Below are 10,861 nucleotides of genomic sequence, written 5' to 3' on the forward strand. Positions count from 1 at the left end.
CCCCGCATTATGAACAATGCCAAATTATGTTATTGATATTTTGAACTTACTCTTTATTTTCTAATTTCAAATTGGATGGAATTGACAGCACAGTTATCATCTTTGTTTATACACGTGCAAAACTTGTCATCTATCTTCTTGTTTCAGGGTGATATGCCTGATGGCATGAACAAGTCTGCTGAAGGCTGTGAGACAAACCCAACATATATTGCAGCAAAGAAGGCAAAACATCTTGAAGATAGCGAGACAATCCCAAAGTCTTGTCTTGATGCAGTGTTCAAGTTACTTGAGACTAGCAGTCAGACAAGCTCACAGAATTCGCTGTCTGAATCAATTCGACTTCTTCAGTCCCAAGTTCTAGCAGAAAGGCATTCTGCAACTCAACTTCGACTTGAAGTCCTATCTCTAAGAAAGATTGCGGAGAACACCAATGAGAACCTCATTGCTAAATAGCTACACCTGGAAGCTATGACCGACATGCTAGGCCGGTCTCACAGCCTTGCTCAGCAGCTTGCGAAGCAGTTCCCGCGCAAGCCTAACCTTTCTTGAATTGTCTTGGAAGTGGTCTCGGTTTAGTATTATTTTGTTACGCTGCAATGGTGCCCAGCTTTTGTAATCTGCTTCTTCGTTACGCTTTATGATCACTAGTGGCGAACTTCGATGCCAGTGGATGTAATATACCATAAATCCTTTATTGTATAGTGTAGGTTTATTCTAAGTTACTATGCCGTAATTTCTATATTGTATAGAGTAGGTTTGTTCTTAATTCCTACTAGTTACTGCCATCATTCGCTATCTGAAAAAAAATCTGATGTAGTCGACCAGGCCGAAACATTCGCCTCTAACGGACATGCTTTTTAGCGGGCCACAATTGGGCCGGCCTGCATCTTTCTTGGGCCCGAATGGCCATTGGGGCCTTCACACTTTGTGCCAGGCCCACAACTTACTCTGGCCTATATTCGGCCCAAAACTTAGTTGGGCCTTTTGTGGACCCAGCGCTTAGTTTGGCCCATGTAGTGTTGGGCCATTAACAAGCTGAATATTCTGCTGGCCTGTTACGGCCCAGAAGAAACCATGGGCCTTTAGCAGGCCGAAATGCATGTTGGGCCTCAATTTTCACTAGTCGTCGACGGGCCTTCAGCAGGCTGAAATGTAGACCAGGCCTTTTTCGGCCCAGTTATGTGATGGGCCGTTACCAGGCCGAAACATATCTCGGGCCTTAGTTGGCCCAATGATATCATGGGCCTTTAGCAGGCCGAAAGCTTAGTACAGGCATCAATGGGCCGAATTATACGACAGGCCTTTAACAGGCCCAAAGTCACGTTGGGCTGAACTGTTGCCACCTTTATCACGGGCCGTTAGTGGGCCGGATGTCGCGTCGGACCATATATCGCCCATGGGCAGCACGGGTCATTCCCAGGCCGAAAGACACACCGGGCTGAAATGGGCCCATGTCTACATCGGGCCTCTAATAGGCCGAAAGTCACTGGGCTGTAATTGGGCCCAAATATTCGGCGAACAGTTAACGGGCCAGATCTGGCTTCGGGCCGTAAATGGGCCTTTATTAAACAGGCCGTTATTGGGCTGGCCCACTAGTACCTGAGTAAGTACTATGGGCCTTTGACTGGGCTGGCCTTTTTAACCTATATGGGCCTCTGTTGGGCCATGCCACGTGTCGACGTATCATAGGCGCCTCCTGTCCAATGAATGGATGACATCTGTCCCAACGGTGAGCCAACACGTGTTTCCTCCGGCCAATGAGAATTTTACACGTGGAAATTCCTCATTGGTCCGGGCTGTTAGCGGGTTATCGGATCCAAAACCGGACCCGATAGCTTAACGGCGACCCGTTACGGTGGATGCCACGTGTCGGTCACCCTTGACGAAAGCACTTCCATGGTGCAACATTTATCGTCATGGAAGTGGACACTTCCGTGGTGATAATTTTCGTAATGTCATGGAACACTTCTACGACAACACAGGTATGACTATCTTGATTCTGTCATAAAATTGTCATGGATGTATATGCATGACAGAAAACATGACCTACTCTGACAAAAACGTGTCATCATGGAAGTGTATTTTATTTGTAGTGCTTTATTATGCAGTCTGTCGCTTTTATTCTTCACCATCACAAGTTCGTGCAACGCTCAATTTTCTCTTACACTAAATGATCTCACACATTTAGAAGAAATTTTTATTTCCTTTTTGCACCGATGACAACTTACTTGAGGGATCTTGCTCAATCCCTAGGTAGGTATGGTGGACACTTGAAAGTAAGATTTGGGTTGAAGGGCTTTTGGATGCACAAGTAGTATCTCTACTTAGTGCAGAATTTTTGGCTAGCAAAGATAGGGGGCAAGCACCACATGTTGAAGGATCTATGACAATGGATGGGCATGTTATTTACTTCTGTAATGAAGCCACTAGAAATGCCAAACCTGAGAAAGAGGATAAACATAGACCCGTTGTTGGCATGCTTGTTGTCTCAGTTAAAATAGGAGATCACTATTATCATGGTTTATGTGACATAGGTGCTAGCATAAGTGCTATTCCATTTACCGTATATCAAGAAATTATGGATGACATAGCACCCGCTGAGATAGAAGAAATAGATTCCACTATTAAACTTGCTAATAGAGACACCATCACACCACTTGGGATTGTTAGAGATGTTGAAGGCTTGTGTGGGAAAATAAAATACCCTACTATTTTTCTTGTTCTTGGTTCCCCACAAGATGACTTTTGTCCCATTATCTTTGGTAGACCTTTCTTGAACACCATTAATGCTAAGATAGATTGTGAGAAACAAAATGTCGGTGTTAGCTTTGGTGATGAGTCTCATGAGTTTAATTTTTCCAAGTTTAGTAGAAAGCTTCATGAAAAAGAATTGCCTAGTAAGGATGAAATAATTGGTCTTGCTTCTATTGTTGTGCCTCCTACTGATCCTTTAGAACAATACTTGCTAGACCATGAAATGATTTACATATGCATGAGAAAAATGAAATAGATAAGATTTTCTTTGAACAACGTCCTCTGCTTAAACACAATTTTCCTATTGAAACTCTAGGAGGTCCTCCTCCACCTAAAGGTGATCATGTGTTTGAATTAAAACAATTGCCAGACACTTTGAAATATGCTTATCTTGATGAAAAGAAGATATATCATGTTATTATTAGTGCTAACCTTTCAGGACATGAAGAAGAAAGATTATTGAAAGTTCTAAGGAAGCACCGAGCTGCTATTCAGTATACTCTTGATGATTTAAAGGGCATTAGTCCCACTCTATGTCAGCACAAGATTAATATGGAACCAGGTGCTAAACCCGTTGTCGATCACCAACGTCGGTTAAATCCGAAAATGAAGGAAGTGTAAGAACGGAAATCTTAAAACTTCTGGAAGTAGGTATAATCTATCCTATAGCTGATAGTAGATGGGTAAGACATGTTCATTGTGTTCCTAAGAAAGGAGGTATTACTATTGTTCCTAATGATAAGAATGAACTTATTCCACAAATAATTGTTACAGGTTATGTCGTGGAATTGTCACGGCAGATGTCCTCGTGCAAGGACTTAGTCGTGGAGCCATCGCCGCTAGGAAGCTTAAAGGGGTTAAACGGGACAAAGGACACGGAGATTATACTGGTTCGGCCCCTTACGTTGAAGGTATAAGCCTACTCCAGTTGAGGTGGTACTGCTTAGGGTTTCGATGACCAGGAGCTAAACCGCTCTGCTTGGCCATCGATCTGATCTTACTTGTCCTGAACCGCCGTCGGGTCGTCCCTTTATATAGAAAGGTTAATGCCCAGCGGCTCTCAGAGTCCCGGCCGGCTCATAAACTGTGTCCGGCTCGGACTCTTAACTATTCTTGCCTTACACTACAAGTCATGCCACAACGGCGGTTTACCACTACGGGCCTTAAGCCGCCTCTGGGCCTTAGACCTATTACTAAACCGCCATCCTTAACCTGTCCTTGGGCTTCTTGAACGAAGAGCTGTCGCAACATAACCCGGTCCATCTACGGCGGGTTACACCATTAGCTATATCCTCAACATTAGGCCCCAGATTGATTTGAACCGGTTCATGTCAATCTTCAATACCTTAAGAGAAAATCTTCCGGCTTCTGTTTGCGCGAAGGTTATAACCCGCCATGACGTCATCTTCTGGATTCTTGGTAACCCGCCGTGACGTCATCCGCCATTAATGCACGTTCTGTCCAACGTATCTCAACGGATCCTTGTCTTAATAACTATCCCAAAAGTCGAGGCACCTCTGCAGCTGGATAATCATGTCTTCAGCCTCCTCGTTTCTCGCACCCACTCATCAGCCGTCCCTTATAAATAGGCCCGCCCCTCAGGTCTTCATCACTCTTCCCTTTCCATCGTCTTCCTCCTCTCAACACCCCAGAGCCCGAGCTCCGCCGCCGCCGCCGTGCATCCCGTCTGCACCAACCAAGGCCGATGCATCAACCTGTCTTGACCAGAGAAACGCGGCGCACCTCCGCTGCTCATCAGCTCCAGTAAGTCCTCGCCGTCCCATATACTAGATCTACATTAGGGTTCACGAGTTCTTCTGTGTTCTTCGTGGTTCCTCGCGATTCCTTCACAGTTCTTCCACAACGGCCCCCTTTGATCCAAGAATAGTGCATAACTTCGGCGGTAGTCATTTCACGCCCATTTTCAATACTAGCAGATCCCTTTTGCTTGCAAAGAGGCCTCATTTAGAGCTTATGAACTTCTCTATATCAGTTTTTAGGTCTAGAAATTTTTCTTTTCTGGACGATCGTTTGATCCAAAATAATCCCTGCCATCTGTGAAACTTGTTTGTGCAACACTGAGGCAAAAATTGCATCTGTTAGCCATGGCGGCTCATATAGCCGGCTTAAAAGAGGCCATGCTTTGTGAAATTTCTGGATCATTCATAATAGAGTTAAATAACTTAATTGCTCATGATATCCATGGCAGCTTAAATAACCTGACACAATTAACCATATATCATTAGGCCCTTTCATAAGCCGCCATCTTGAATACTGAACTGGAATTTTCCTCCGGCTTAAATTTGAACCGGAAACTTTATTTTGTCATAGGCTTCCATCTTTCACAATGCCACCTAAGGCTCCCAAAGCACCCATCACATGCAACTGGGTTAGATCCAACGTCACCGACAGCAACTTAGCTGATTTCATGAAAACGGGTTACCTGCCAAAGAAAGAGGTCATGTCCTATCGTGCTCCTGACCCGTCAGAAGAGAGGCCTCAACCCAAAGATGGGGAAGTTGTCATATTTACTGATCACATGAACCGGGGCTTTGCTCCTCCCGGCTCAAAATTCTTCAGAGATGTCCTGCACTTCTTTGATCTGCGACCTGAAGACATCGGACCCAATTCCGTGTCAAACATCTGCAACTTCCAGGTGTTCTGTGAGGTGTACCTCGGGGAAGAACCCAGCTTGCTGCTCTTTAGGGAGTTATTTTACCTGAACCGCCAGAATGAATGTGCCAACGGGCCTAGCTTGGAACTTGGTGGAATTTCAATCCAACGACGGAGAGATTGTCTCTTTCCTTATGCTGAGCCGCCAAGCCACCCGAAAGATTGGAACCAGACATGGTTCTACTGCCAGGACACTTCTCCGGTTGACGAGAACCCTTTGCCCGGCTTTCGCGCCCTGCGTCTGAAGTCAAATCACCCCTTGCCAGACAAATTATCTCAAGTTGAACGTCAACCACTTACACCCACCATCAACAAAATCAAAGCTCTTCTGGGGAACGGCTTAAATGGTATTGATCTGGTCCGGGTCTGGGTTGCCTGGCGGGTGATTCCTTTAAGCCGCCGCCCCGGCTTGATGTGTGATTACACAGGCCAGAAAGATGATCCTCTACGACACAGTCCAGATGACTTACCTGAGGACGTCATTGATGATACCACCAAGTCGCTTCTGAACGAGAGCCTGGCAGATTGCGGGAGAGTGGGCTTAAGCCCTTTCTGCAAGACTAACCCGGCTCCAGCGGTAAACCATTGACCTGAATGCTTCTCCTTCCATTTTAATGATTTTGTCTTAACTCACTAACCTTTGTTGTATTTTACAGTCTAATGATAAATTCTGGAAGGTCAAGTACGACCACGAAGCTACCAAGAAAGCTAGAAAAGTCAAAAAAGCCGCCACGAAAGCCGCTCCCCGCAAGAAGGGGAGTAAACCTAGCGCCTCGGACCTGCTTCATTTGGAAGACACCTCCAAGTCAGAGGTAGCTCTTGACTCTTTAGGCTCCTTTTTTAACCATCTTATTGACACGGATTATCAGCAGGAGGACACTGGAACAAGTCATGAAATGAATGAAGAGGTAACTATAATTTCCTCTGACTCCGAGCCTTTGCCGAGACGGAAAGTTCGAAGAGTAACCCGGAAAGTAAGATTTTCACATCCTTTAGCTTATCAAGATCCTCAATTTCTTTTGAAGCGACAGATTTATGAGAGCCGGAGGCAGACCCTGACCAGCAAAGGTGCAGACCTCTCCTCCGGCTTACCCGAAGCATCAAGGAAGCGCCGGACTAAGGTTATCTCCGACTTATATCCTTTCCATCCTTTGGCGAGCATCACTCGTCAACCACTCAATTCTTCTAATTCAAACTACCAGGGAACTTCACCTTCCTCCGGCGACTCAATGCAGTCTAGCTTGCCTGCCTTCAAGACCGCACCCGGGTAATGATGATCAGCTTATTTTGTGCTTATCTTACCCATGTTTTTGCACTAACCCTTTGACCTTCAGTGTACAAGTGAAGCCCAGCAAGAGGGCTAAGAAAAATAAGCCGGCCGAAGAGCCGGTCCTGACTGAACCTGATGCTTCTGCTCATGAGCCGCCGTCTGCACCAACTCCTGAAACCACCACTGCTCCATCTGATGAGCAAGTTATGGAAGGTTCTGATAACCCGGAGATCCCCAGCCCGGCTCATCCAGATGACCCGGACGTTATAATTACCCGGACCGAGTTTGTTGAATCGGGAAGACCCACCGTGTTGGCTAAGTGCTCTGCCAAGGAAGAACTTCTGGAACGCCGCAGGGCCAGGCTGGACATCACTAGTTATGCTAATCTGAGCATTGAAGATATTGTCTTTGGCTATATTAATCAAGTGCACAATAGCCGGGACCGGGAGATTGATATGGTGAAGAAAATACAGCAAAAGTCTGAGATATGACTCTCTTGCTTATTCCATAGTCATCCTTACCATGCCATGTAGACTTAATGCCGGCTTAATAACCACTGCAAGCAAAAACGGCTTACCTGGTAACACTCAAGGGCCGGTTTAAACAGCATAGTTGAACCGGTCCTTACCTTATTTTAATCAAGTAGTTGAGCAACCTTATGCATTAGCCCCCAAGTGCCAAGTACCTTTGCCTGCAAAGTGCTTGGGACTTATTTTCATGAACCGGCACTGTAAATAGAGCTTTTCAGCATACATTAGCCCCCAAGTGCCAAGTGTCTTTGCTTGCAAAGTTCTTGGGACTTGAAATTGTATTATAATCACCCTAACTGTAACCCGGAATTTGTACAGGCCGCCTGTAAGAAATTTGAATCGGAAATCTCTGATCTAAAGAACCGCCTGAAGACTCAGGAAAGTGAAACCCAAAAGGCCAACTCCAAATTTGAAGTCAGCGTATCTGCGCAAGAGAAACTGAAGAAGAAGTTTGAAGCAGAAAGAAAAGCCTAGGCAGATGAAAAGGCGGCTTTGCTCAGCCGGGCCGAACAAGCGGAGGCCACTCTTGCTGGAACAGCCGCCGAGCTATCCGGCTTAAAACACCATGTGTCTCAGATGGTCTCCGCAATCTTTGGTAAGCTACTCTATAAGTGTTTAGCTAGTTTACATCTTTTCCAAAGAGCATCTCAATTGTCATCAGCTTACTTGTCTTTGCCATGCAGGCCCCAGGAGCTCCAATCTTAATCAAAATGTGTAGACCAAATTGAAGGCGGTTTATACCTTGGTAGAGCAACTTTACACCGGGTCACAACGTGCCTTAGCCGTTGTGGCTCTGTCAAATGAAGTTCCCACTCACCTGGCGGATGTACTCAGGCGGCTTGCCGTACTTCCTCAACGCTTCCAAGAGTTGAGATGGGCTTCTGCAAGAGCCAGAGCTATAGCCGCTCTGAGCCGGGCCAAGGCGTTTCTACCGGAGCTAGACCCGGCCGACATCGCCCTTGGATATCCCAGCTTGAAGGAAGACGGCAACCCCTTTGACCAGAAAGACTTCGCCGCTTGTGTGAAGAGCGTGCGCCCTATGGCCACCTTGATTGGCAGTGACACAGATCTTACCAAGTATCAACCGGGCTATGACGTGGAGAATCAAAGAATCCCAACACCACGCTACAAAGCAGTCAGCCTGATTCCTCCAACTCGTAAGCATACCTTTGCCCCTGAAGTTGACCCGGCCGGGTTAATTGATGATGAGGCTCAATTTGAAGCCTTGAGTGGCATTGAATGGAAATCATCAACCTTCCAGGTCATGGAAACAGCCGGAGGAGCGGAGAGGGTTGAGCCGTAAGCTTCAGCCCAACAAGCACCTTCGATTTCTTAGGCGGCTCATGGTTATGTCTTAAAAACAATGCCTCACCTTTTGGACACGGGGAGTCCTGTAATAGAGTAGGACGAACACTTAATTTTGTCGTGCCATCATGCACGTGTGTAGTGCTTAACTCTATTTAAACTGCTCTTTTATATTCTTCCGGGTTATGCTTGATCCTCTGCTTTCCTTAAGTTTAAATAGCTGTCTTTAATTGTCCTGCATAGAAAACAAATCACAAGTCTCTAGGTGGCTTACCACACGGAGAGTCATATAACCCGGAATATAAATCAAAGTCATAATAAACCGGCTCTCAATTATATCTTCGAGACAACCATAATAGCATACCTGCGAGCCTTCAAATACACTTCCGGTTTATGTAACCCGAATAATGAGGTTGAGAACTCAACTCCGGTTTAATAAACCAGCATATATGATGCCTATTATGTGCTATCAACATTATTAATCAAGGTTAAGCCGGTGGAATAAGAACCACTCTTGAATACTTTTGATATGATCAAAAGAACTTGTTTGCAACAAAAAGATTTCAAAAATTTGGAGGCTTCTGATTCGAATACGACCAGAGAACCGTCCCAAAGGGATTAAGCTAAGATTCGAATACGATCATATAGCCCCCAGTGGCTTTCGCGTTGCCGATCAAGAGGGTACCGACAGCTATGTTCTCTTCGGTTCAAAAACGACCTATGTTTGAACAGGAAGCCCCCAAATGACCTTGAGAGTTGTTTAACGACGCTGATTCGAATACGATCCATGTCGGTTCCCAAAGGGGGTTAAGCTATGATTCAAATATGATCAAGAAAAACTCCCGAATGAGCTCGACAATATGCCAATCAAGTGGGTATCGACAGCTATGTTCTCTTTGGTTCGAATACGACCTATGTTTGAACAGGAAGCCCCCAAGTGATCATATTTTTAACGGCTAGATTCGAATACGATCATAAGCCGGATCAACCTCCAAGTGACCATGTAATATTACAATGAAAATAACAATGATACATTTACCTTTGGAGGAAAAAAGGACAGAGATCCTGCTTTATTATTTATCACAATATATACATGGCTATAGAAATATGTACATTATGAGAGCCGGTGGCTCAGGTGTAATAAGGCCGAAGTTGAGCTATGTTCCACGGCCGGCGGGTCCCCTCCTCCGACTTACGTGAATCTTTGTGCTCCCGAACATCGATAAGGTAGTATGACCCGTTGTGCAAGTTCTTGCTGACCACAAAGGGCCCTTCCCAAGGCGGGGATAACTTGTGTGCGTCTGTTTGATCCTGGATGAGCCGGAGCACCAGATCACCTTCCTCAAAGACCCTGGACTTAACCCGACGGCTGTGATAGCGGCGCAGGTCTTGTTGGTAAGTCGCCGAGCGAGCTGCTGCTATGTCACGTTGTTCGTCCAACAAGTCAAGAGCATCTTGACGCGCCTGCTCATTATCCGCCTCGACATAAGCCGCCACTCGAGGCGAGTCATGACGGATGTCGCTAGGGAGGACCTCCTCAGCTCCGTAAACCATGAAGAAAGGCGTGTAACCCGTAGACCTGTTAGGAGTAATATTGATGCTCCATAATACGGAGGGTAACTCCTCCACCCAACAACCCGGCGTCCGTTGCAAAGGGACAAAAGCCGGGGCTTGATGCCCTTCAAGATTTCCTAATTGGCTCTCTCAGCTTGACCATTGGATTGAGGGTGAGCCACTGATGAAACATCAAGCCGAATATGCTCTCGTTGACAAAATTCCTCCATGGCGCCTTTATACAGATTGGTACCGTTGTCAGTTATAATGCTGTGTGGAAAACCAAAGCGAAATATCACCTTTTTCATGAACTGGACCGCCGTGACTGCGTCACACTTACTAACTGGCTCTGCCTCTACCCACTTTGTGAACTTGTCAACCGCCACCAAGAGGTGGGTCTTCTTATCCTTGGACCTTTTGAAAGGCCCAACCATATCAAGCCCCCAGACTGCAAACGGCTAAGTGATTGGAATCATCCTCAACTCTTGAGCCGGCACGTGAGACCGTCTTGAGAACTTCTGACAACCGTCACATTTACTGACTAAGTCCTCCGCATCAGCATGAGCCGTCAGCCAATAAAAACCATGACGAAAAGCCTTGGCCACAAGGGATTTTGAGCCGGCATGATGGCCACAATCCCCCTCGTGAATCTCACGTAAAATTTCTTGACCTTCCTCAGAGGAAACACAACGCTGAAAAGCTCCAGTGACACTGCGATGATGCAGCTCGCCATTGATAATTATCATTGACTTAGACCACCGGGTTATTTGTCTGG

Source organism: Aegilops tauschii, chromosome 5 (genome assembly GCF_002575655.3).
Source record: "Aegilops tauschii subsp. strangulata cultivar AL8/78 chromosome 5, Aet v6.0, whole genome shotgun sequence".
Lineage (NCBI taxonomy): Eukaryota > Viridiplantae > Streptophyta > Magnoliopsida > Poales > Poaceae > Aegilops > Aegilops tauschii.